We start from the raw sequence: 27383 nt of genomic DNA, 5'->3' as shown, positions 1-27383 counted from the left end.
TTCTAGCAGTTTCTGTATTGAGTCTCCTGGTTTTTCTATGTATAGAATTATGTCATCTGCATATAATGAAAGCTTGACTTCTTCGTTTCCTATTCATATGCCTTTCATTTCTTTTTCTTGTCTTATGGCTTCTGCAAGTACCTCTAGGACTATGGTGAATAGCAGTGGTGGTAGCGGGCATCCTTGTCTTGTTCCAGATCTCATTGGGAAGGTTTCTAGCTTTTCTCCATTTAGTATGATACTGGCATTGGGTTATTCATAAATTGCTTTGTCTATGCTGTGTATTTTCCCATCTATGCCTACCTTTGCTAGTTTTTAGCATGAAGAGGTGGTGGATTTTGTTGAAAGCTTTTTCTGCATCTATTGATACTATATGTGGTTCTTGTTTTTCATTTTTTCGATGTGGTGTATTACATTTATGAATTTCCAAATGTTGAACCATCCTAGCATTTTAGGGATGAATTCTACTTGATATGGATGAATGATCTGTCTGATGATTTTTTGAATTCTATTGGCTAGGATTTTGTTGAGGATTTTAGCATCAAGGTTCATCAGAGAGTTAGGTTTATAGTTTTCCTTCTCTGATGGTTCTCTATCCGGTTTTGGGATTAAGGTGATGTTTGCTTCATAGAATGAGTTTGGAAGGGTTTCTTCCTTCTCTATTGTTTTGAAGAGCCTGTAGAGGATTGGGGATAGTTCTGTTCGGAACGTTTTGTAGAATTCTGTAGTGAAGTCGTCTGGGCATGGGCTTTTCTTTGTTGGGAGATCCTTAATTACTGCTTCAATCTCTGCATCTGAAATGGGTTTATTTAATTCTTCACTTGCCTCTGCACTAAGTTTTGGTAAATGGTGGGAGTCCAAGAACTTTTCCATTTTTTTGGAGGTCCTCAAATTTATTGGAGTACAATTCTTTGTAGTAATTTCTAATTATTTTCTTAATGGTCGCAGTGTCTGTTGTTATGTTGCCTTTTTCATCTTAAATGCTGTTGATTCTTGCTTTCTCTTGTTTTTTTTTGTTGTTTTTGTTTGTTGTTGTTGTTCTTTTTTCTTTTTTTTTTTTTTTTGGTCAGTGGGGCCTATGGAGTGTCTCTTTTGTTTATTTTCTCAAAAACCAACTTTTTGATTTGTTGATTTTATGTATAGTTTTTTTTGATTTCTATTTGGTTTATCTCCTCCCTTGTTTTGATGATTTCTTGTTTTGTCTTGTGTGTAGGGCTCTTCTGCTGCTGTTTTTCCAGTTCTTGAATGTGTGTGGTTAGTTCTTGTATTTGGCGTCTTTCTTGGGCCTTCACATGGACTCCGATTGCAATGAGTTTACCATGTAGCACTGCTTTGGCGGTGTCCCACAAGGTTTGGAATGTTGTATCGGAGTTTTCATTCCTTTCCGTAAATTTTTTTATCTCATCTTTAATTTCTTCTCTGACCCATTGTTCATTTAATAGCATATTGTTCAACTTCCAAGAGTGTCTATATTTCCTGGGGTGTTGTTTTGAGTTGTTGATTTCCAGTTTCATTCCATGGTGGTCTGAGAGGGTACATGGTATGATTCTAATCTTTTGGAAGTTATTTAGATTCGCTTTGCATCTTATCATGTGGTCGATTCTGGAAAAGGTGCCGTGCACTGCTGAGAAGAACGTATAGTCTGTGGCCTTAGGATAAAATGTTCTATAGATGTCTACTAAGTCCAGTTGTTCTATTGTTTGTGTGAGCTCCGTTGTTTCTTTGCTGAGTTTTTGTTTCGTAGACCTGTCCTTTGATGTTGAAGGTGTGTTGAGATCACCTACAAATATTGTGTGTGTATCTATGTCTCCCCTTAAGTCTGTAAGTAATTGCTTCAAGTAACCAGGTGCGTTAGAATTTGGTGCATAAACATTAACGATGGTGATAGATTCTTGATGGATCATTCCTTTCACCAGTATAAAATGGCCTTCCCTGTCTCTTTTGATGTAAGTTAGCTTGAAGTCTATCTCGTCTGAAATTAGGACAGCTATCCCAGCTTTTTTTTCTCCGCTATTGGCATGAAATATCTTTTTCCATTCCTTCACTTTCCGTTTCTTTGCATCTTTTCTGGTTAGATGTGTTTTTTGTAGGCAACAGATGGTTGCTTCTTGTTTGAAGATCCATTCCATTAATCTCTGTCTTTTAATTGGTGAATTTAGACCATTTGTGTTGAGAGTTAAAACTGAGAAGTTGCGATTTTGCCCTGCCATGCGGTTGTGTTTTGTGTGTGTTGTTATCTGTGTAACTGGCTTCTTTATGTGGGCTTTAGTTTGGAGACCTTCCTATTTGCCATCCTTGTTTGTGGTTTGCCTCCTTTTTTTCTGGGATTAGCGCATTTCTTTTTTTAATTTTTTAAAAATTTTATTCATTTTTTAACAAGATTCATTTTATTTTTATTGGAAAGGCGGATATACAGAGAGGAGAGACAGAGAGGAAGATCTTCCGTCCGATGATTCACTCCCCACGTGAGTGCAACGGCCGATGCTATGCCGATCCTAAGCCAGGAGCCTCATCTGGGACTCCCAAGTGGGTGCAGGGTCCCAAAGCTTTGGGCCGTCCTCGACTGCCTTCCCGGGCCACAGGCAGGGACCTGGAAGGGAAGCGGGGCTGCCGGGTCCAGAACCAGCACTCATATGGGATCACGGGAGTGCAAGGTGAGGACCTCAACCACTGTGCCAGCATGCCAGGCCTGGTTTGAGCATTTCTAAGGAGATTTTGCAGAGCTGGCTTTCTGTAAACATATTCTTCTAGGACTGTGGGGTGTGAGGCGACGAGTGGGCAAGTCACTCTATGAGAGTGGCTTCTGGGTGGCGGGGTCACACAGCACTGCATGGGGGTGTTCAGAGCCCCCCTGTTGTATCCCCTGCACACAGAACTGCGTGGCAAGTGGCTAGCCAGGCACTCTGTGGAGGCAGCTTCTGTGTGGCGGGACCGCACAGCCTGGCTCGGTGTTCAGAGCCCTCCTGGTGTGTCACCCCCCCACAGGATATCAGGGTGTGGGGGATTCCAGACCCTCTCTGGTAGTTTCTGCACACTGAGATGCACTGGCCCACACAGCGTGGGAATATTTGGGGCACTTTCTTTGTGCCTTCTTAGCACATAGGACCACTGTGCACCACCTCCAAGGCACAGTTTCGGCAGTTTCAAGGCACTTGCCCTGTGTTCACAGAGGCTGGAACCTCTGCTGGAAGGGAGGGTGAGAGGAGCACCCAAGAGGCTTGGGCTTTGTGCCTGCCCTGGAAGGCTGGCTCCAGAAGCTGTTAACGCTTCCCTGGCTCACCTGAACCTCAGGCTGTTGCAGTCTGCCTCTGCTGCTGTTGAAGACCTTTGCTGGTGACGATCCCTCCAGGTTTTCTTGTCTCTGGGTCAGCTGTGTCTCCTGTCAGCTGCCCTTAAAGGTGACTAAGCAGGTCTGGAGCAGGACGCCATCTTCCCTGCCTTTTGTTTTGTTTTGTTTTGTTCTCATTGTTTTTCCGAGTTGTGTGGATCTTTTTGGCTCCACACTGTCCATGGAACTTCATGCAATTCTCCCTGCGGCTCTTTGCTGTTCCTCTTTGCTGCTTCTGTAGCGTTCTATCCCTCTCTCACTGGGCTCTCCCTCACAGCCTTCCTCCTATGTCGGCCATCTTCTCCAAAGTCCCCATGTACCTTCTCAGACCATCATGGAATGAAACTGGAACTCAACAATTCAAAATACCCCAGGAAATATGTAAACTCTTGGAGGTTGAACAATATGCTATTAAATAAAGAATAGGTTAGAGAAGAAATTAAAGATGACATAAAAAATTTATGGAAACCAATGAAAACTGATACAACAGCCCAAACCTTGTGGGACACCACAAAAGCAGTGTTACGTGATAAGCTCATTGCAATTGGTGCTCATGTCAAGCCCCAAGAAAGGCATCAAATACAGGAATTAAGCAACCACCTGCAGGGATATTAAAAACAGCAGCTAATTGACCCTACAAACGAGAGGAAACAAGAAATTATCAAAACAAGGGGACAAATCTATTTGATTTATTTATCAAAAAGAAACAAAAAGGACTATACACAAAATCAATGAATAAAAAAGCTGTTTTTTTGAGAAGATAAATAAAATAGACACTCCAGTGGCCAGACTGACAAAGAAAAAATAAGAGAAAACAAGAATTAACAGCATCAAGGAAGAAAAAGGCAACACAACAGCAGACACTGCAACCATTTAGAAAATCATCAGAAATCATTACAAAGAACTCTACTCCAACCAATCAGATAATCACTTGGAAATGCAAAGGTTCCTAGACTTCCACCACTTACCAAATCTCACATCAGAGACAACAAAAGACCTGAACAAACCCATAACTGAAGCAGAGATTGAATCAGCAATTAAAGATCTCCCAACAAACAAAAGCCCATGCCCAGATGGCTTCACAACAGAATTCTACAAACATTCCAAGCAGAGCTAACCCCAATCCTCTACAAGCTCTTCAAAACAGTGGAAAAGTAAGCAACCATTCCAAACTCATTCTATGAAGCCAATATCACCTTAATCCCAAAACCGGATCAAGAACCAACACAGAAGGAAAACTACAGACAAATCTCCCTGATGAACAGTGACAACAAGATTCTCAGTAAAATCCTAGCCAATAGAATGCTAAACAACATCACACAGATCATTGATCCAGATCAAGTAGGATTCATTCCGGGAATGCAGAGATGGATCAACATTCGGAAATCCATAAATGTGATACGCCACATCCAAAAACTGGAAAACAAAAATCATATGTTAACAATAGTTGCAGAAAAAGCCTTCGACAAAATCCAACATCACATTAAGTTAACAACCCTAACCCAGGTAGGCATAGAAGGAACATTCCACAACATAATCAAAGCAGTATACAAAAAACCCAATGCCAGCATCATACTGAATGGAGAAAAACTGGATTCGTTTCCACTGAGATCTGGAACAAGACAAGGATGTCTGCTATCTCCACTGCTATTCAACATAGTCCTAGAGGCACTCGCAGAGGCTTAAAGACAAGAAAAATAAATTAATGTAACCAAAATGTGAAATGAAGAAGTCAAGCTTTCACAATTTGTAGATGACAAGATCTTTACATAGAAGAACCAGGAGATGCAATACAGAGACTGTTAGAACTTATACACGACTTTCATAGCAGGGCAGGTTGCAAAATAAATGAACAAAAATCAATTGCCATAATGTATGCAAACAGACTCAACATGGAAGAAGATCTAAAGAGCAAGGTACCATTCAAAATAACAGAGAAAAGTATGAAGTATCTAGGAATAAATCTAACCAAAAATGTAGGAGACCTATTTGAAGAAAACTACAAATTATTTGAAAAAGAAATCGAACAAGACCTCAAAAGATGGAGCTACATCCCATGCTCCTGGATATGTAAAATCAATATCATTAAAATGTCTATACTACCAAAAGCAATATCCACTTTCACTGCAATCCCAATCAAATTGCCCAAAACATTCTTCATTGGGCTGGAAACAATGATACAAAGGTTCATCTGGAAACAAAAAACCATGAATAGCTAGAACCATCATGAAGAATAGGAAGTTAACGCGTGGAATCACAGTTCCAGACCTCTGGATATACTATAGGGCAGTGGTTGTCACAAAAGCCTGGTACTGGTACAATAATTGAGAGAAGGATCAATGGAGCCAATTAGAATTAACAGAAGGGAACTCACACAGATACAGCCAAATAATTTTTGAGAAAATAATCAGATGACAATCCAAGCAAATGGGAAGGTCTCTTCAATAAATGCTTTTGGGATAGTGGGTTGATAGCCTGTAGAAACAAGAAAATAGACCCATACCTCTCACCATACACTAAGATCAAATCTAAAAGGATAAAAGACCTAAACCTACATCCAGAAATTTTCAAACATTTGGAGGAAAATGTAGGAAACACACTACAAGATTTAGGTGTAGGAATTGATTTCCTAAAAAGGACACCAACATCACCAGCAATCAAGAGCAAAATAAACAAATGGGACTTCATCAAACTAAGAAGCTTCGGTACAGCAAGGGACACAATCAACAAAGTTTAAAAGCAACCCACAGAATGGGAGAAGATCTTTGCACACTATCTAGGTGATAGGGGGCTAATCTCCAGAATAAACAAAGATTTCCTTAACAACCAAAACAAACTGCTCAAGAAATGGGCACAGGAAATGGGAAGACATTTCACAAATGAACAAACCCAAATGGCAAAGAAACACATGAAAAAAAAAATGCTCCAGTTCCCTGGCAATAAGGGAAATCCAAATGAAGATAACAGTGAGTTACCACCTAATGCCAGTTACGATGGCACACATACAAAAAACCATTAAGAACGCTTGCTGGTGAGGATGTGGGGAAAAGAGAACCCTACTCCACTGCTGGTGTGGCTTCAGGTTGGTACAACTTCTATGGAAATCAGTATGGGGAACACTCAAACAACTCAAAATCAGCATACCATATGATCCAGCATAGCACTCCTAGGAATATATCCAAAACACCTGTTACACGAGGAACCAACGTTTATAGCAGCACCATATATTTATAGCAGCACAGTCAATAATTGCAAAGACTTGGAAGCAACTGAAATGCCCATCAAGTGAAGACTGGATAAGAAAGCTATGGTTCATTTACTCCATGGAATATTACTCAGCTATTAAAACAAACAAATAAACAAACAATGAAATGCAGCTTTTTGTGGCCAAATGGTCCCACCTGGAAAACATTATGATAAAGGAAATGAGCCAATCCTGGAAGGTTAGATACCACACGTTTGCCTTATTTGAAGGTGAAATGATGTTAATTCAGAAAACAGTACCTGTATATTGTAATGTTATTTCAACCTTATACAGCACCTATCTAATGCAATAAGATCATGTGGTGTAATCAATGAATCAATAATCAATGCATATCAGACTGCTTATGATCTACATCAAAGCATTGTAAAACCTAATATACTGTTAAGACCCTAAGATACTTGGAAATGGGGTGGGGGAAAAGCAGAGAAATCTTCCATCTCCCTAGAATGTGTGGGGTAGACGTTAAGTATAACCTATCAGGAACATAACAAGTAACTCATAGAGAACAGACTCAAAGCAGTATTAGACAATATTAAAACTACAAACATATATAGGGAGAATCAAGAGAAATCCTGACACCCTTTTACCAGGAGGTCATATGCACAGAGCAGGGCAGGATCACAGAGTGGAGCAGGTGGACAGGAGGGTGCTGGTATTTCAACCCTGAAGACTCTCAGATCCTCACCAATGATTATCAGTATGGGCACCAAGGACTATATTCCAACCGCCAAGGAGACCACAGGGAATTGAAGTGCCTTCTGAGGCTGAGAACTCTGAGGTCATCCACCCCCATTTGGATTCCCCACATGGGATGGAAGAAGCCCAAGTCCTTCCTTCCTTGCAGAATCCAAGGTCATTGGAACAACAGCCAGAAGCCCAGAGTGGTCTGCAGAAACAGAAGAACAGTAAACTTCCTTTGGGACTAGGGAGAGGAGCCTTTTCTGGTCCTTAGTTAGTTCCAACTATAGATCCCCACCCTTTATTGCAATGACCATCAGGGTGATTCCGGAGCCCCACCCTCTCAAAAAATTAGAATAGATAGAGAAATATAAGGAAAGCATAGAACCAGACAGTAAACAGTCATTGTGGATCCACATATATGTTACTAGACAGGACACAAAGATAAGTTACTCCTCACTAGCGTATTGAGGATTTCGCTGCACACCCCTCCTAAAACTGTTCTGCACCTCAACAAATGCCTTATTAGATTTATAAGTAGTTTAGACTATCCTAAAGTCTGCCAAGTTCAGCAAAATTATGTTTCAACACCATAAACTACTAAATACTAAAATGAAAGCAGACATGAGACAGGTAAATAGTACCATATAGCCACTTTAAGGGGCATAGCAGCCTATTCTGTGTACAAATAAAAAAAAAATGGAATGTCAATGAAGTAGTCACACGAGATGGTTAAGAACTTACATAGTTTCAACATATTGATTATTCAATACCATGTCAATTAATTCCATAATGATTTAAATGTTGCTGGGGCTTTCAATTGATCAGGATAATATTCTGCCAGCTCTACTTTTAGACCAGAGATGGTCTCCCCAAGAAATTGTTGAATTTATCTGGACAATAAGATGCTGGACACTATGCTTGGTATATGTTTGCAAAGAATGACTCTGGACTTAATTTGATCTGTAATACTAAAACAAGGTGGAGGAATCTACCATGGGGAGAAGGAATGGGGAGGGGTTGGCGGTATCCCAGAGCCTATGAAACTATGTCACACAATGCAGCATAATAAAAAAAAAGAGGAAAGGTATATAATGTAATAATAAGGGAACTTTTCCTTACTCAAGAGGTAGCATTGGGAAAAAAGATCCAGCAGGGGCACGGAACCCCCAACAGGCTTGGCCAAAACCGATCTTCACCACGACATATGATCATCAAGCTCTCTTCAACTGAACATAAGGAAATGATCCTGAAATGTGCATTTGAAAAAAATGAAGTTTATTGAATTCTATCTCGTCTGAAATCATCTGCACATTCATGTAGAGCAGAAGCATGTTCAAATCCTGAATTTAGTTCGGTTAGCTAACATACTTATTCCTGTAGCTGGTGCCAGAGCCTTGTATTTCAGGGCTAGCTGGATATTGCTTTGGCACTCATGTTTTCTCTGAATGTTTGGTGTCTGTATTTCAAAGCAGCAGCTAGAGCATTGATTTCTGTGGGATACTCAGTAAGATGCATTTCTATTCATTGTGTTTACTGCCACTGCGCACAATGTGACAAAATGGGGATTGCGTTCGTACTGGGTTATGCATTTGTGAGGGTATGCTTTCTTGGTTTTCTGAATAGAGTTTTCTCATACAAGAACCATCCTGTCCCATTAGTGTTGAGGAGATGCATTTTCACATGCTAAGTTTTGTTCCCATAGCTAACATATGCTTAGTGCTCTAGCTGGTGCCTGAGCGTTGCATTTCAAGGCTAGCTGAAAATTGCTTTGACGCTGATGATCTCTCTGAATGTGGAGTTGTCTGCAATTCAAAAGAGCAGCTAGAGCATTGCTTTCTGTGAAATACTCAATAAGCTGCATTTCCATATGTTGTATTTTACTGGTGTTTGTGCACAATGTGACTTATTGGGATTTTGTTTGAAGCAGGTTATGCGTTTGTGAAGGTGTGTTTTCTCAGTGACCTGAATGGTGTCGGTTTCACGCAAGAATCACTCTAACCATTCAGTGTTGAGCAAAAGCATTTTCACATGCTGAATTTCGTTCCTATACGTAATATGTACTTAGTGCTGAAGCTGGTGCCAGAGCGTCATATTTCAGGTTAGCTGAAAATTGCTTTGGCCCTGACACAAATTCTGAATGTAGAGTTGTCTGCATTTCAAACTGGCAGCTATAGCATTACTTCGTATGGAATACTCAATAACCTCTAGCTGAAAACCAAGACTACTGCCAATGCTAACCCTAAACTTAACGCTAACCCTAAATGTAAACATAACCCGAACCCGAACCTGAACCCTAACTCTAGCACTAACCCTAACCGTAACCCTAAGAGTAACATTTACCCTTACACTAACCCTAAACCTATCAATAACACTGACCCTAACAAAAACGCTAAGCAAACACTAACCAGAACCATAACCCTAAGTTTACCCCTAACCCAAATCATAAGAATAACAATAACCTAACCAAAAACCTATCCTTAACAAAAACCCTTAATCTTAACCTAACACTAACACTAACAATTACTTAACCCTAAGACAACCCTAAACCCTAACCCTTAGAATAAATATAACGCTAACCAAAACCAAAACACTACACTAACCATGACCTTAACCCTAAACCTAACACTAGCCAATACCCGAACCCTAACACTTAATTGAACCCTAATCCTAAAACTAACCATAACATAATATTAACTCTAACCCTAACACTAAGACTAACCCTAACCCTAAACCTAACACTAACACTTAACGGTAACCTAACTATAACGCAAACATTAACCCTAATACTAACCCGATCTGTACTCTAAAACTATCCCTAACCATAAAACTAACCTTAAACATAACACTCAAGTAAAAAAGCTAACATTAATCCTAACACTAAAGCTAATCCTCACCCTAACCCTAAACCTAATCTTAACCCTCACCCTAAACATAACAGTAACCCTAACCCTGAAAATAACCCTAAAAATAACTTTAGCACTAACTCTAACCATAGCCATAACCCACACGTTAACCCTAACACTAACCTTATCCGTATCCTAACACTAACCCTAAGAAAAACCCTAACCATAACACTAACCAGAACCCTAACCCTAGCCCTAACCCTAACCCTTAACATAACACTAAGGCTAAATTCAAACATAATCCTAACCCTAACTTTAACCCTAATGCTAAAACTAACACTAACCAGACACTAACCCTAACAATAACACTAAACCTAGCCCTAACCCTAAACTTAGCCCTAACACAAACCCTACCCCTAAACCTAAAACTACGCCTAACATCAACCAGAAACCTAACGCTAAAGCTAAATCTAATCCTAATCCTGACACTAACCTCAAACTTAACCCTAAAACTAACACTAGCACTAACACTAACCATAAACTTAACCTTAACCCTAACACTATCCCTAACCATAACCCTACCACTAACACTAACAATTACACGAATTAGAAACATAACCCTAAACCTAACCCGAACGCTAAGTATAAACCTAAGTCAAACAATGACCCATACCCTAACCCTAAATCTAACACAAAACATATTAAACCTAACCCTAATTGTACCACTAACACTAACACTAAACGTAACCTTAACCTTAACCCTACCAAACCAAAACCCTAACACTAACCAGAACCCTAACCCTAACCCGAAACCTAACACTAATCCTAACCCAAATTTATCCGAAAGAAGAACCATAAACCAAACCCTAATCCTAACCCTAACCCTAAACCTAACATTAATCCTAACCCTAACACTAACAATAAACCTAAAAAAAACCCTAAGAACAAACATAACCTTAACCCTAACCGTAACAACACACTGAAGCCAAACCCTAACACTAAATATAACCCTAACCCAAACTCTGATAATAAAACTAAATTTAAATCTAAACCTAACACTAACCCTAACATTTACCCTAACCCTAACCCTAAACCTAAACCTAACCGTAAAGATAACCCTAACCCTATACCTAACCCTAACCTTAACACTAACCCTAAACATAACACTAACACTAAATCCAAACATAAACTTAACCCTAAGGTTAACCCTAGCACTAACCCTAAAAATAACCATAACAGTCACACTAAAAAACTAGAACACTAACACTAACCCTAATTCTAATCCTTACCCTAATCCTACCCTGACCCTGAAAAAAACCCTAATCCTAAACCAAACGCTAACTCTAACCTTAACCCTAACCATAACCCTAACCTTAACCCTAGCACTAATCCTAAAACTATCCCATACTCAAACCCACAACCTAACCCTAAACCTAACACAAACACTAAAACTAACCCTAAGGTTAAACCTAACACTAACTCTACCTGAAACACTAACCCTAACCGTAACACTAACCAGAACTCTAACCTTAACCATAACCCTAAACCTAAACTTAACCCTAACCCTAACCCGAACACGAAACTTAACCCTATATCTAATACTAACCCTAACAATAACCATAACACTAAACCGAACCCTAAGCCTAAACCAAACCCTAACACCTACCCTAACAGTAACATAACACTCACCCTAATCCTAACCCTGAACATAACAAAAACCCTAACCCTAACACTAACCCTAACCCTAATCCTAACCCTAACCCAAATCCTAACATTGCGCAAGAGCAGTAAAACAAAATGTATAGCAATGCAGCTTATTGAGTATTCCACAGAAAGCAATGCTCTAGCTGCTCTTTTGAAATGCAGACAACTCCACATTCAGAGAGAACGTCAGCACTGAAGCAATTTTCAGCTAGCCTTGAAATACAAGGCTCTGACACCAGCTACAGCACTAAGTACATGTTAGTTATAGCAACGAAACTCAGCATGTGAAAATGCTTCTTCACAACACTACTCGGGCAGAGTGGATCTTCTGTGAGACCAATTCATTTCAGGACACTGACTTCACACACCTTTGTGATTACACAAATCTATCTAAATAACCACGTTTTCTTACAGTGTGCATAATGTTTTGCATTAGGGTTAGGGTTACGGTTAGGATTACTGTTAGGGTTAGTGTTAAGTTTAGGGCAAGAGTTAGGTTTAGGTTTAGGGTTCTTGTTTGGTTTTGGTTTAGAGTACCACTAGTTTTAGGGCTAGGGTTAGGTTTAGGGTTAGGATTAAGCGTAGTGTTAGGGTTAGGGTTCGTGTTAATTTAGGGTTAGGGTTATTGTTTGTATTAGGTTTAGTGTTAGATACAGGGTTAGGGTTAGGGCTCGGGTAAGGGTTAGTATTAGTATTAGTGTTAGGGTTAGTGTTATGTTTAGGGATTGGTGTTATGTTTAGGGTTAGAGTTAGTGTTTGGCTTAGCGTTAGGCTTAGGGTTACTGTTATGTTAGGATTAGTGTTAAGGTTAGTGTTATGTTTAGGTTTAGTTTTAGTGTTAGGGTTAGTGTTATGTTTAGGGTTAGGGTAGGGTTGGTGTTAGTTTTGGGTTAGGCTTCTGATTATTGTTAGTGTCCTTGTTAGTGTTAATGCGAGGTTTATGGTTAGGTTAAAGTTTGGGGTCATGCTTAGCGTTAATGTTAGGGTTAGAGTTATGGTTATGGTTAAGGTTAGTGTTATGGTTAGGGTTGGGTTTATTGTTAGTTTTAGGGTTATTGTTAGGTTTGTGTTTAGGTTTCGGGTTAGGTTTAGTGTTAGGTTTAGAGTTAGGTTTAGGGTTAGAGTTAGGCTTACAGTTAGGGTTCATTTTTGGCTTAGGATTAGGGTTATGGTTTGCATAGGTTAGTTTTATGGTTAGGTTTAGAGTTAGGGTTTTATTTGGTTTATGGTTAAATTTACGTTTATTGTTAGTGTTATGTTTATGGTTAGGGTTAGGTTTAGGGTTTGTGTTAGCTTTAGTGTTAGGGTTTTTTGTAGGGTTAGGGTTAGTGTTAGAGTTGAATTATGGTTAGGTTTAGGGTTAATGTTATGTTTAGCTTTAAGTTTAAGGTTAGGATTTGGGTTAGTTTTAGTTTAATGTTAGTTTTATGGTTATTGTTAGGGTTAGTGTTAAATGTTTGGTTTAGTGTTCATGTTGGGGTAGGGGTTTGGATTAGTGTTATTGTTAGGGTTTGTGTTAGGTTTAGGGATTGGTTCAGGGTTAGGTCTATGGTTAAGGTTTGGCCTAGGGTTAGGCTTAGGGTTAGTGTTATCTTTAGTGTTAGAGTAAGGGTAGGTTTTAGGGTTAGGGTTAGTTTTCGTGTTAGTGTTAGTGTTAAGTTTAGGGTCCGGTTTAGGGTTAGGATTAGGGATCGGGTAGTTTTAATTTAGGGTTAGGATTAGGATATGTGTTAATGTTTGCATGAAGCCTAGAAATAGAGTTAGTGTTTCGATTATTGTTAGTGTTAGGGCTGGTGTTAGTTATAGGGTTAGGGATTGTGTTCAGGTAAGGGTTAGGATTAATGTTTGTGCTATGGTTAGTGTTAGGTTTACAGTTTGGTATAGGGTTAGAGGTAGGGTTAGAGTTTTTGTTAGGGTTAGGCTTAAGGTTAATGTTAGGTTTAGGATTAGTTTTAGGGTTATTGTTAGTTTTAAGTTTAATGTTTGTCTTAGGGTTAGGGCTTGGATTAGTGTTTATGTTAGTGTTAGGCTTAGGGTTAGCGTTTGGAATACGGTTAGTGTTAGGGTTAGTTTTAGTCTTATGTTTAGTGGTAAGTTTAGGTTTAGTGTTTGGGTTAGACTTAGTGTTAGGGTTAGTGTTAGTGTTAGGGTTAGATGGTGTTTGGGTTATGGATTGGGTTAGGGTTAAGGTTAGGGTTAGTATTACAGTAGGGTTAGGTTTAGGCTTAGTGTTATGTTTAGGGTTAGTGTTAGTGTTAGGTGTTAGTGTTGGGTTGGACTTAGGGTTAGGGTTATGGTTAGGGGTAGTGTTAGGGTTAGAGGTATGGTTATAGTTAACGTTATGGTTAGCATTCGTGTTTGTGTTTGGATTAGGGTTAAGGTTAGTGTTAGGGTTACATTTAGTGTTAGGGTTAGGTTTAGTGTTATGGTTAGGGTTAGTGTTATGCTTAGGGTTAGGGTTAGGTTTAGTGTTAGTGTTAGGGTTAGGTTATGTTTGTGTTATGGTTAGGGTAGTGTTATGCTTAGGGTTATGGTTAGGTTTAATGTTATGGTTAGCGTTAGGGTTAGGTCTAGTGTTACGGTTAGGGTTAGTCTTATGCTTATTGTTAGGATTAGGTTAGGTTTTAGGGTTTGGGTTAGACCTATGGTTAGGGTTAAGTTAGGGTTCGGATTCAGGTTAGTGGTAGTGTTAGTTTTAGTGTAAGGTTTAATTTTAGGGTTTTAGTTACCATCAGGTTAAGAGTTAGGTTCGCGGTTAAGATTAGGGTTACAGGTTTTGGTTAGGGATAGGCTTAGGTTTAGGGTTAAGTTTAGGGTTTGGTTTAGTGTTATGGTAATGTTTAATGTTAGTGTTAGGTTTTGGTAAAGTTTTAGTGTTATGTTGAGTGTTATGTTTAGGGTTAGCGTTAGCGTAGGTGTTAGGTTTTGGGTTAGGCTTATGGTTAATGTTAGTGTTCGGGTTAGTGTTAATGTTAGGTTTAGGGTTAGGGTTAGGATTAGTGTTAATGTTAGAATTAGGCTTAGGGTAAGTGTTAGGTTTAGGATTAGGTTAGGGTTAGTGTTATTGTTTTTGTTAGGGTTAGAGCTATGGTTAGGGTTTTAGTTAGGGTTATGTTTAATATTCGTGTTTTGGTTAGGATTAGGATTAAGGTTTGGATTAGGTTATGTTTACTGTTAGTGTTAGAGTTGTGTTAGTGTTAGGGTTAGGTTTAGTGTAGGGTTAGGGTTAGTGTTATATTTAGGGGGAGGTTAGGTGCTATGGTTTTGTAGACTTATGGTTAGAGTTAAGTATAGGGTTCAATTCTGGGTTAGTGTTAGTGTTAGGTTTTGGGTTAGAGTTAAGGTTAGTATTAGGATTAGTGTTATGTTTAGGGTTAGTGTTAGTGTTAGAGTTAGGGTTAGGTTTAGGTTTTAGTTTAGGATTAGGTTTAGGTTTAGGGTTAGTGTTATGTTTAGTGTTCGGGTTAGGGTTAGTGTTAGGTTTAAGGTTAGGTTTCGTTTTACAGTTCAGGTTAATGTTAGTGTTAAGTTTAGTGTTATGGTTCTTGTTAGCTTTAGTGTTAGATAGAGGGTTAGGGTTCGTTTTTATGTTATGGTTAAAATTAGGGTTAGGTTTAGCGTTAGATATAGGTTAGGGTTTGAGTCAGGGTTAGGGTTAGGGTTAAAGTTAGGCTTAGGGTAAGGGTTAGGTTTTGAGCTAGGTTAGGGTTAGGGTTAGGGTTCGTGTTAGTGTTTCTGTTAGGTTTAGTGTTATGTTTAGGGTATGGTTTAGGTTTAGGTTTAGGTTTAGGATTAGTTTTAGGTTTAGAGTTAGTGTTAGGGTTAGTGTTAGTGTTGGGTTAGTTTTATGGTTAGGTTTAGAGTTAGGGTTACATGTAGGTTTAGGTTTACTATTTATTTTATGGTTAGGTTTAGATTTAGGGTTACATGTAGGTTTAGGTTTACTATTTATTTTATGGTTATGCTTATTTTTAGGTTAAGGTTAATTTTAGGTTTAGGGTTATGTTTAGGGTTAGGGTTAGCACAGGTGTTAGATTTTGGCTTAGGCTTAGGGTTAGAGTTAGTGTTAGCATTAGGTTTAGGGTTCGGTTTAAGGTTAGGGTTAGGTTTAGGATTAGTGTTTGGGTTAGAGTTAGGCTTTGGTAAGGTTTAGGTTTAGGGTTATATTAGGGTTATGGTTAGGGTTATGGTTGGTGTTGGTGTTAGGTTTAGTGTTATTGTATGTGTTAGGGTTAATGTCATGTCTATGGTTCAGTTCAGATTTTGCATTAATGTTAGGGATAGTGTTAGATTTAGTGTTAATTTAGAGTTAGGGTTAGGGTAAATGCTGGGTTTTTTTAGGCTTTTGGATAGGATTAGTTTTCGTTTTAATGTAGGTATTATGGCTAGTGTTATGGTTATTGTTATGGTTAGTGTTAGATATAAGATTATGGTTCGCGTTTGGGTAAGGGTTAGGATTAGTGTTAGGGTTAGGGTTAGTGTTAGGGTTTGGTTTAAGGTAAGGGCTAGGGTTCAAGTTTGGTTTAGGTTTAGGCTTAGGGTTAGTGTTATGTTTAGGATTATTGTAATAGTTATTTTATTGTTATATTTATGGTTATAATTAGGGTTAGGGTTAGAGTTAGAGATAGGGTTGTATTATGTTTAGGGTTAGGGTAATGGTAGGCGTTAGGGTTTGGTTAGGCCTAGGGTTATTTTTTGTCCGGGTTTGGGTTAGTGTTAGGTTTAAGGTTTGGTTTAGTTTTAGGGTTAGGGTTATGGTTCATTTTATGTTTGGTGTTAGGGTATGAGTTAGGCTTTGGGTTAGGATTTGGGTTAGTGTTAGTGTTATGGTTAGTGTTAGGTTTAGGCTAGGTTTAGGGTTCGGTTTAGTGTTAAGGTAGATATACGGTTAGGGTTACAGTTAGGGTTACTGTTAGGGTTCTTTTTTGGGTAGGATTACGGTTAGGGTTTGGGTTAGGTTAGGGTTAAGGTTAGTGTTAGTTTTGAGTTAGCGTTAGGGTTAGGTTTAGTGTTTGGGTTAATGTTAGTGTTATGTTTGGGGTTTTTAGTGTTAGCATTAGGATAGGTTTGTGGTTAGCGTTACAGTTTGGATTAATGTTAGTGTTAGGGTTAGTGCTATGGTTCTCGTTAGGGTTAGTGTTCCATATAAGGTTATGTTTGGGTTTAGTGTTCGTGTTAGGTTTAGTGTTATGTTTAGGGAAAGGGTTAGGTTTTAGGTTAGGATTAGTGTTAGGGTTAGTCTTATATTTAGGGTTAGAGTTAGGGTAGGTTTTAGGGTTTGGGTTAGGCTTAGGGTTAGGGTATGTGTTATTGTTAGGGTTAACTTTAGGATTATTGTTCGGTTAAATTTAGTGTTAGGATTAGGGTTCAGATTAGTGTTAGGGTTAGAATTAGGGTTAGGATTAGGTTTTGGTATAGGGTTAGGGTTATGGTTAGTCTTAGAGTTTGATTTTTGTTTAATATTTAGGTTAGGGTTCTGTTTAGGGTTAGTGTTAGGTTTATTTTAATGTTTGGGTAGAGTTACGCTTCGGGTTAGGGTTTGGGTTGCAATTATGGTTAGTGTTTGGGTTAAAATTGTGTTTATGATTAGGGTTAGTGTTTTTGTTTTTGTCAGGGTTAGGGTTAATGTTAGGGTTTGGCTTAGTGTTAGCGTTAGTGTTTTTGTTATTGTTAGGGTAAGGGTTAGTGTTATGTTTAGGGTTAGGGTAATGGTTAGCATGGTTCGGGTTAAGTTTAGGGTTATGTTTAGTGTTATATTTATGGTTAGGGTTAGAGTAGGTGTTATGTTTTGTGTTAGGCTTATGATTAGGGTTAGTGCTTGGTGTAGTGTTAGTGTTAGTGTTAGTATTATTGTTATGGTTAGTGTTATATATAGGTTTTGCGTTCCTGTTCGGGTAAGGGTTAAGGTTTTTGCTTGTGTTAGGGTTAGATTTAGGGTTTGGTTTAGGGTTAGGCTTAGGTAAGGGCTAGTGTTAGTGTTAATGTTATTGTTTGGGTTAGTGTTCGGGTTAGGGTTATGGTTAGTGTTTAATTAGGGTTAGATTTAGGCTTCATGTTAGGGTTAGTGTGCGGATTAATGTTAGTGTTAGGTTTATGCTTCAGTTTAAGGTTTGGATTAGCGTTAGGGTTAGGGTTGGTTATAGGGTTAGTGTTAGAGTTATGGTTAGGGTTAGGATTAGGGTCAGGATTAGAGTTTTGGTTAGTGTTAGTGTTCTTTTTCGTTTTAGGGTTAGTTTTACTCTTAGGGTTAGGATTAGCCTTAAGTTTAGTGTTAGGTTTCGGGTTAGTGTTAGTTTTAGGGTTATGGTAAAGTTATTGTTAGGTTTAGGGTTAAGGTTAGGTTAATATTAGTGTTAGGGTTAGAGTTAGTGTTAAATTTAGGGTTAGTGTTAGGGATTAGGGTGGTGTTTGGTTTAGGGTTAGGGCTAGTGTTTGTGTTACAGTTTACGTTCGTGTTAGGGTTAGAGTTCATTTAAGGGTTAGGTTTATTTTAGTGTCAGACTGAGGGTTTCTCTATGGTTTGGGTTAGGGTTAGGGTTCTGGTAATGTTAGTGTTTTGTTACGTTTAGGGTTATTGTTAGGTTTAGGTTTTGGGTTAAGTTTAGAGTTAGCTGTGGGTTAGGATTAGGGTTAGTGTCAGGGTCAGGATTAGGGTTAGGTTTAGATTTACAGTTAGTTTTAGGGTGCTGGTTTATATTAGGGTTAGCTTACAGTTTGCTTTATTGTTAGACTTAGGGTTAGTGTTAGGGTTTGTGTTTGTGTTAGGGTAAGTGTTAGTGTTTGGGTTAGATTTAGTTTTAAATTTAGGGTTGAGGTTTTTGTTCAGGTTGGTGTTAGTGTTAGGGTTATTGTTATTGTTATGGTTTGTGTTACTGTTTGTTTTAGGGTTAGGGTTATGTTTAGGGTTAGGGTTCTGGTTCGGGTTCATGTTCGAGTTAGGGTTAGGGTTAGTGTTAGTGCTAGGTTTAAGGTTAATCTTAGGATTAGTGTTAGATTTAGTGTTAGGTTTAGCAATTGGTGGTAGTCTCAATTTAGGGCTAGAGCTTATTGAGTATTGCATACAAAATAATGCTCTCGCTGCTCCTTTGAAATGCTGACAACTCCAGGTTCAGAGAGAACATGAGAGCCAAAGCAATTTTCCGCTAGCCCTGAAATATAAGGGTCTGGCAGCAGCTAAAGCACTAAGTCCATGTTTGTTATAGGAAAGAGAATTAGCATGTGAGAATGCTTCAGCTCAACATGAATGGGTAGAGTGGTTCTTGTGTGAGTCCAACTCCATTCAGGACACTGAGAAAACACACCTTCACAAATGCATAACCTGCTTCAAATGAATCCCAATTTTGTCACATTGTGCACAAATAGCATTAAAACACAATGAATAGAAATGAAGCTTAATGAGTATTCCATGGAAAGCAATGCTCTAGCTGCTCCTTTGAAATGCAGAGAAATCCACGTTCAGAGAGAACATGAGTACCCATGCAATTTTCAGCTAGCGTTGAAATACAAGGCTCTGTCACCAGCTACAGCACTAAGTACATGTTAGTTATAGGAACGAAAATCAGCATGCAAGAATGCTTCTACTCAACATTAATGGGACAGAGTGGTTCTTGTGTGAGAAAACTCCATTCAGGACACTGATTTCACACACCTTCATGATTACTGAAAACTGTTTATGTAATCATGTTTTCTGACAGTGTGTGTAATTCGTTTGCGTTAGGGTTAGGTTTAGGGTTAGGTTTTGAATTAGTGTTAAGCTTAGGGTTAGGGTTATGTTTAAGCTTAGTGTTAGAGTTAATGTTAGCGTTAAGGTAAGCGTTCGGGGTAGTGCTATGGTTATGGTTAAGGCTACACTTAGGTTTAGTGTTAGGGTTAGTGCTAGGCTTAGGGGTTTTGTTAGGTTTAGGGTTTGTGTTAGATTTAGGGTTCCTGTTAGAGTAGCATAAAGTGTTAGGGTTAGACCTAGGGTCAATGTCAGGATTAGTGTTAGGGTTAAAATTAGGGTTAGGTTTAGGGTTCTGCTTGGTGTTAGGGTTAAGGCGGGGTTAGGAATTGGGTTAGGTTTAGGGTTAGTGTTTGGGCTTGAGATAGTTTTGGATCTGGGTTAGGGTTGGGGTTACTGTTTGGGCTCCTTGGGCAATGAGAAGTGACCAATAGTGTTTCGCGGAGTTCTGCTTGAAAAGTTGATGGTATGTGAAGGTAATTAGGCAAATGCAGTCATTTTTGGCACTTCAAGACATGTGCTGGCCATTTTCTAAAGAAGCCTTTCAGAAACAAAATCTGTTTCCAATGAATCAAATAACTTTCAGGCATTTGTGCAGTCAGAGCACTTGTTTTCATGTTTGCACAAAATGGCATGGGCGCCAAACTATTCTCTCGATGTGGAGTTATTGGTCCAAGCAGTATTGGTATTTTATTGGTGTTCAAAATACTTGATTTCATCATCCTGGACTCCATGGGCATTGGACAAGAAGTGACCAATCAGGGATTCCCTGAGATCTACTAAAAAATATTATGGTATGTGAAGTAAAAAAGCCAAAGGGAATCATTTGGCACTGGAAGAACTGTGCTACCCTTTCAAATGTTGTCATTAACCAACACACTCAGTTGAACAGGTATCACATAAGGGTTCAGACATATGTGATGCCATGGTCTGATAATGGCTTGGGCTCTGAACTTCTCTCTGGATGTGGAGTTGTTAGCGCTTGGACTGTGGATTTACATCACTGTTTTGTGTGGGTGTTCAACATGCTTGATTTCATCATCCTAGGCTCAATGCGCATGGGACGAGTGGTGACCAAACAGGGTTTCCCGAAGATCTGTTTGAAAAGCTGATGGTATGTGAAGTGAATGAGCAATGAATATGCATGTTTTACTGGAATACCTGTGCTGCCCGGTTTGAATGTTGCCATTCAGCAACAGACTCTATTAACCAGGATTCACATACACTTTTAGGCACACATGTTTTCAGAACATTTGTTTCCCTTTGTTAACTGAAAATGGTTTGGATGCTGAAATTCTCTCTCGATGTGGGTTTGTTAACACCTGGAGTGAGGATCTACATCCTTGTTTTTGTGTGGGTGCTCAGCATGCTTGATATTATTATCCTGGGCTCCATGGGCAATGGACGAGAAGTGACCAAAAGGATTTCCAGGAGATCTGCTTGTAAAGCTGATGATATGTGCGGTGAATGAGCAATATAAAATTATTTTTCACTGGAAGACCTGCGTTTTCTCATTCAAAAGTTGCCAGGCACTTGTGCTGCCAGAGCACTTGTTTTCATGTTACCTGAAAATGGCTTTAGCATTGAGCTTGTCTCTGGATGTGGAGTTGTCCATCACTGGAGTGATTATCTACATCCTGATATTTTATGGGACCTAAACATGAATGATTTCCTCATTCTGGACTCCATGTGAGTCTCCAGTGAGAATACAGGGTTTTGCGCAGATCTCCACAAAATATGATATGAAAAAGTAATGAGCCAAGGTGAACAGTTTTGGCACTGGAAGATCTGTGCTGTCCATTTTGAACATTGCCCTTCACCAACAAAATCAGTTTCTCAGGTATCACATACAGTTTCAGGCATATGTGCTGCCAGAGCACTTGTTTTTCCATGGAAGCTGAAAAAGGCTTGGGCGCTGAACGTATCTCTTGATGGGATATTGTTAGCACCTGGAGGGACAATCTACATCCTTCTTTTTAGTGAGGGCTCAACCTGCTTGATTTCATCCGTCTTGATTTGCACCCTTCTTTGTGGGTGCTCCATGGGCATTGGACAAGAAGTGACCAAAGAGGGTTTCCCGGAAATCTGCTCAAAAAGCTGATGTCATGTGCAGTTAATTAGCCAGGGGGAGTCTTTTGGGCAGTGGAAGACTTGTGCTGCCCATTTCAAATGTTGCCATCCACCAACATACTCAGTTTCCCCGGGACCACATACATTTTCAGTCATATGTGCTGCTAGATCTGTTGTTATCCATTGTAGCTGAAAATGTCTTGGGCGTGGAACTTATCTTGGGATATGGAGGTGTTAGCGCCTGGGGAGAGAGGATCTACATCCTTGTTAATGTGGATGCTCAACATGCTTGCTTTCATCATCCTTTCCTCCTTGGGCATTAGACGAGAGGTGACCAAACTCCTCAGCATCCATTTTTACCTAGAGAATGATCATTTGCTGCTCATCTGTGATAGGGACAGGCGATCAATCTCTGGCTCCTTCAAGATGAGTAAGGGGCCATATTAAGGGCCACAGCAGCCAGGTATTCCCCAGGAGATGCATCTAGTTGTACTTGGTAGAAGGTAGAAAAATAACAGCTATAATCTCTGCTGAGCTATCATGTTTTTTGTGTTTAAACTAAATCAGATTGGTAAAGGAACAGTGAAAATATTAACATTCTAACAGCCGAGTACAAATTTAATATCAAACTTTCTATATAAGCACTTCTGGTGTAGCATTAACATTTGATGAAATTTTGGGGAGAATCTCAAGTTACAATTTAAATCTTGCCATTTATATAATTCAAAAGTGTGATTTTACAAATTTCTATGCATTTAAGATAATCAAAACAGTCTTATAACTCTACCAAATCATAGAAAAGTGTTAGACAGGTGAGCAGGGAAACCTCCAACAACTTAGTGAGTGAGGAAGAATTTAACTCTATATCCTAACCTAGTAAAGTCCAGAAAAAGCAAATAGGGAGTCCAACCAGTAAGTATCGGCTGAGTGATTATAGGTTACTTGGCCTTTGCTCTGACCCAAATGTTCTATATCCATATCTCTCTCTGTCTATCTGAAAAGACAACTAGAATTCCTGATCAGTAAGGTACAAGTTGAGTGATTATCAGTTAGCTGAGCTTTATTAGTCTCTAGTACCTAAAATAATTTTGGGGCTCACAAGCAACCCTGATGGTCGGTGTAAGAGAGGGCTGGGAGCCAAGGCTGGAGCTAGGATAAGAACTAGAGAGAGCTCCTCCTCCGAGTCCAGTTGTCTCTGAGTGCCACCTGGGGGTCCTGGCCGAAGTCCTGATATCACCAGACCCTATGACGAGGGTACTGTGCTGCTTCAATCCAGTGTGGGATATTCAATAGGAAAGGACTGACCTCAGAGTTCTTGGCCTCCAAGGGCACTCACCTATTTTGTGATGTCCTTGGCAGTCAGAATAAGGTTCTCAATGTCCTCAATGAGGCAGATATCCACTGCTCCTGAAGTGAAAGTACATGGGAGACCTCTGGGGGTCTCCAGGACCAGAATAGAGAGCTTCTCTTGTCCTCCTTCTCTGCTTTAGATCCCTTCCTGCTCTGTACACACAACCTCCTTTAGGAGCATGTCAGAGTCGTCCTTGGATGCCACCACAAATTAACATGGCTTTTCTAATGTCTAAGGCAGTTAAGAATTTATTATCTATGAATAATAATTTACACTTTAAGTCTTCCTCAAACATCCTAAGGTGAAATATCCTGACCTGTAGGGGTACAAGAGGAATATTAAACAAATTTAGTTTTCAGTTCTTAGAGGCAGTTCCTCTGGGGGTTCCATCTTCTCCAGGGGCAGCATTGCGTTGAAGGAAGTTGTTGCACTTCCAAAGTCAGATGAACCATAGGGATCCACAGTTTTGAGGATGTATCAGGAAATTCTAGGGACAAGAGCATAACGTTCCCCATAGATTATTAGCATTCCACAGTATCAGTTGTATTATCACATAAATCATGATGTCAGGGACAGTTGTGCTTGATGCACCAATCTCCTAGAACCCCCATGTCTTCTGGTGTTGGGAAGGTATGTCATCCTCCTCCTCCAATGTTTCCTTGATGGTGATGGATCTTTCAGGATGAGGTCATGAAGCTGTCTTACTGCAGGCACTTCCTCTAGTGAATGGAATCCGAGTAGGCATCCACACAGGCTGCAGCTCAGTTTCTGGGAAAATAAGCAAACCCTCTTCCCACAGTTAGCAAGGGGTCAGGACCTCTCCACTTGTAGGTTGCTGGGTCCCTCCATGGAATCAAAGACATCTGTGTTAGGCCTGCAAACGGCCTGCTGGTGCTCTCCAGAAGGCAAAATATGAAGAAAATTTAAGGTGAATAAGACCAAATTAATGCACTCACAGGGGTAGCATATTCCCCCCTTTGCATTTAAAACCTACTATTGTTGGACAAGTTAAATTAGATTAATAACAGTTTAAAATCATGTAGATAATTTTACAATTCTATCAGAAACCTGTGCTGAGTGGCTGCAGGTTGCCATAGTCCCAAGGCAACCTGCTCTTGTTGATAAACAAACAGCAACACACGATAACAATTTTAAACAACTTTTACAAAAGACAAAATGTTAAGACACACACTTTTGGAGAGTTAAAATATTATTCTCAACCAAGCTTAGTAGTAGTGTTCACCAGAAACCTGTAAGTGAAATGATACTAAATCAATAGTCTTGAACCAAGAAACTCAGAGAAAAACATTGATCACTGCTATGAAATCCCTCCATCAATCTAAAAATGCAAATTTCAGTTTTCCCAGTAATATAGCCATCCTAAGAATACATAGTTAACAACCAGATACAACTTTAGAGTTAAATCATTTAAAGCATGTAAACTAAAATTTAAACCTTCACAATTCATGGAAGCATACAATATTTTGACACAATAAAATTTTACTCCATTTTGCATTTGGCAAGAATCTTAATATAATTCAACAGCCTGGTCAACTGTCTCCATAAAATAGGAGATAGATCCGTTGGCATTCTTGAGGCCTCGTAAGAATACCAAGGGAAGCCCTAGGATTTGAAACTTTTGAATACTTAAATGCTTTTTTAAAGGTAGCTGAAAATATCTGAAAGATTTGTTGTTGAAGTTAGCATGGCACTTTATACATTACAATTGGTTATTGATGTGAGAACATCACTCAAATATCTTTAAAACAAATACAAAACCTTGACACATTAAAGGCAGTGAGAGATATAGTAACTAGTCAAAAACACAAGAATTACATTAATATATGCACTTTGTAGACAATGAATATCACATTATTTTAATTTATACCTTGAAATAATCTAACAGTGCGTTAAATTCTATATCAAAATTACGATAAAATTTCACCTTATTTTTAAAATGTCACACCCAAAAAACCCTTAAGATTACAAAAAAAAAGTCTAGTATTTTCTTTGAATTCCAAGTTCCCAAAAGTTGCAATGGATATGCAGATGAAATCAGTTAGCTAAACATTTATCACAACAAAAGACCTTGAAATTGGTCATTTTGTGAAATCTAGCCATTGAACTGAAGGCCTGTATCCCAGTTTTCTTGTATTCCAGTGTCCTCAGCATTATAAAATATTCCAAGAGACATGCAGTTACAACCTGGGTACATTAACGCAAAAACAGCAAACTTTCACCTTACAATGATATAATGCCGTCACCCAAATACTCCTTAAAGCAAGAACATCACTTTGTTAATTTTAAAAATAATAACTTAATGAGACAGAGAACATAACTTAATATAAAAACTTGTACTTAAAAATGAGCATACATGATTAAGCATCTGCCATCGCAATCAAATTTAGATTTACATTCTTTTTCCCAGTGCCGGCCTCTTTGGCACTTAGGACATATTTCTGGGGAGTGACTGTTAGAGGTATCAGTATGGTATCTTTGAGTTGTAGGAAGCATCCAGCAATTTTTTTTCTCAGGTGTTCTGGCTTGCCACAGTTAAAACATTTAGCATTCATTTGTTTTTGAATGCAAAAGTTTCAAGTGCTGCTAGGCGGGCACTGTGTTTAAATGTGCCTATGTTGCCACAGGCTTTCAGGTAACCCAGAAGAACCTCTTTTTCTTCTATAGGGTGAATGACAGCCTGGCAGTCTTCATTCACATTCTAACAAGCTAGTCGCTTTAATAACAATTTCCTAGTGCCTTCTCCTCTAACTTGCTTTTCTATGGAGTCTGTCAAGCATCTTACAAAATCAGCATATGATTGTCTGGCTCCTTGAATGACTTTTGTATAACTGCCTGCAAATTGAGACCCGCTTCAATTTTCTCCCATGCCCACATTTCTACGTCTCATATATGAATGAACGCAACTTGAGGTAGCAGTTTTTGCTGCTCTGTAGTAACCCACTGTCCATCTCCGACTAACATAAGCCAAATGACCCACTCCAGGGAGTTGCCAACTTGATGCTCCTAATGATAGCAATTTTTTCTTAGCCATATCGCTTCTCCACATTTTCCATTGTAAATATTGAGAAGAAGAAAGTCCTATTTTTGCTGTTACTTCAAAATCATAAGGAATCCAGTTTGCTTCCTGTCTCCAGCCATTTAAATATTCCCACACATATGAAGAAGTAGGTCCGTAGGACACACAAGATTTTTTAAAAGCTGTGATAGCATTGATATCTAGGCTTTCATAGATAGATTGATTGTTTTCTTGACTAAGTATGACTGGAAAAAGCAATCGGCATTCATGAGGTCTCTGGGGAACTGCAGACAGTTGATAACGTCTTTGATTGTATTTAAGAGAAAGCATGGGCTGTTATTTAACTGTTCCTTTATACATCCTCATTTACCTCACTAGAGGAATTCTGTGGTTTAACACTACAAATTTTCTTCTTTTTCTTAGTTCTCATTTCATTTTTTTTAATTTTTATAATTATTTTTATTATTTTTTAATTGGAAAGGCAGATATACAGAGAGGAGAGAAAGAGAGGAACATCTTCCGTCCTATAATTACTTCCCAAGTGAGAACAACTGTCGATGCTATGCCAATCCAAAGCCAGGAGCAAATACTGCTCAATGAAATGCAAACCTGTGTTAACTGAAATTCTAAGGTCACAGTGGCTTCCTACAAGGATTTCCTGGAGATCTGCTTGAAAAGCTGATGGTATGTGAAGTTCATGAGCCAAGTGGAGTCGTTTTGGCAGTGGAAGACAACGCTGCTCCTTTCGAATGTTTCCATTCATAAACAAAATCACTTGCCCAGGGATCACAGAAAATTTAAGGTACATGTGCCGCCAGACCAATTGTTTACCATGGTAACTGAAAATGGCTTGGGCTTCTCTCTGGATGTGGAGTTGTTAGTGCGTGCAGGGATTAACTACATCGTTGTTTTGTATGGGTGCTCAACATGCTTGATTTCATCATCTTGGGCTCCATGGGCATTGGACGAGAAGTGAAAAAAGATGGTTTCCCATAGATCTGCTGGAAAAGCTTATGGCATGCAAAGTGAATGAGCCAGATAGAGTCATTTCATTGCTGTAATTCCTGTGGTGCCACTTATGCATGTTGCAATTCATAAATAGGCTCAGTTCCCCAGGGACCACATACACTTTCAGGCATATGTGCTTCCAGAGCACTTTCTCTCCATTGTAGCAAAAAATGAATTGGGCACTGAAAGTTTCTCTGAATATGGAGTTTTTAGCGCCTGGAGTGAGGATGTACGTGTAGATGCTCAATATGCTTAAATTCATCATCCTGGGCTCCACGTGCATTGATGTGAAATCACTAAATTGTTTTTCCTGAGGTTCTACTGGAAATGCTGATGGTATGTGAAGTTAATGAGGAAAGTATAGGTATTTTCCAGC

Source organism: Ochotona curzoniae, unplaced genomic scaffold (genome assembly GCF_017591425.1).
Source record: "Ochotona curzoniae isolate NIBS_2020 unplaced genomic scaffold, NIBS_Ocur_1.0 contig_2657, whole genome shotgun sequence".
In the NCBI taxonomy this organism is placed as follows: Eukaryota; Metazoa; Chordata; class Mammalia; order Lagomorpha; family Ochotonidae; genus Ochotona; species Ochotona curzoniae.
The sequence above is the reverse complement of the archived record's forward strand: the minus strand, read 5'-3'. Positions refer to the sequence as shown.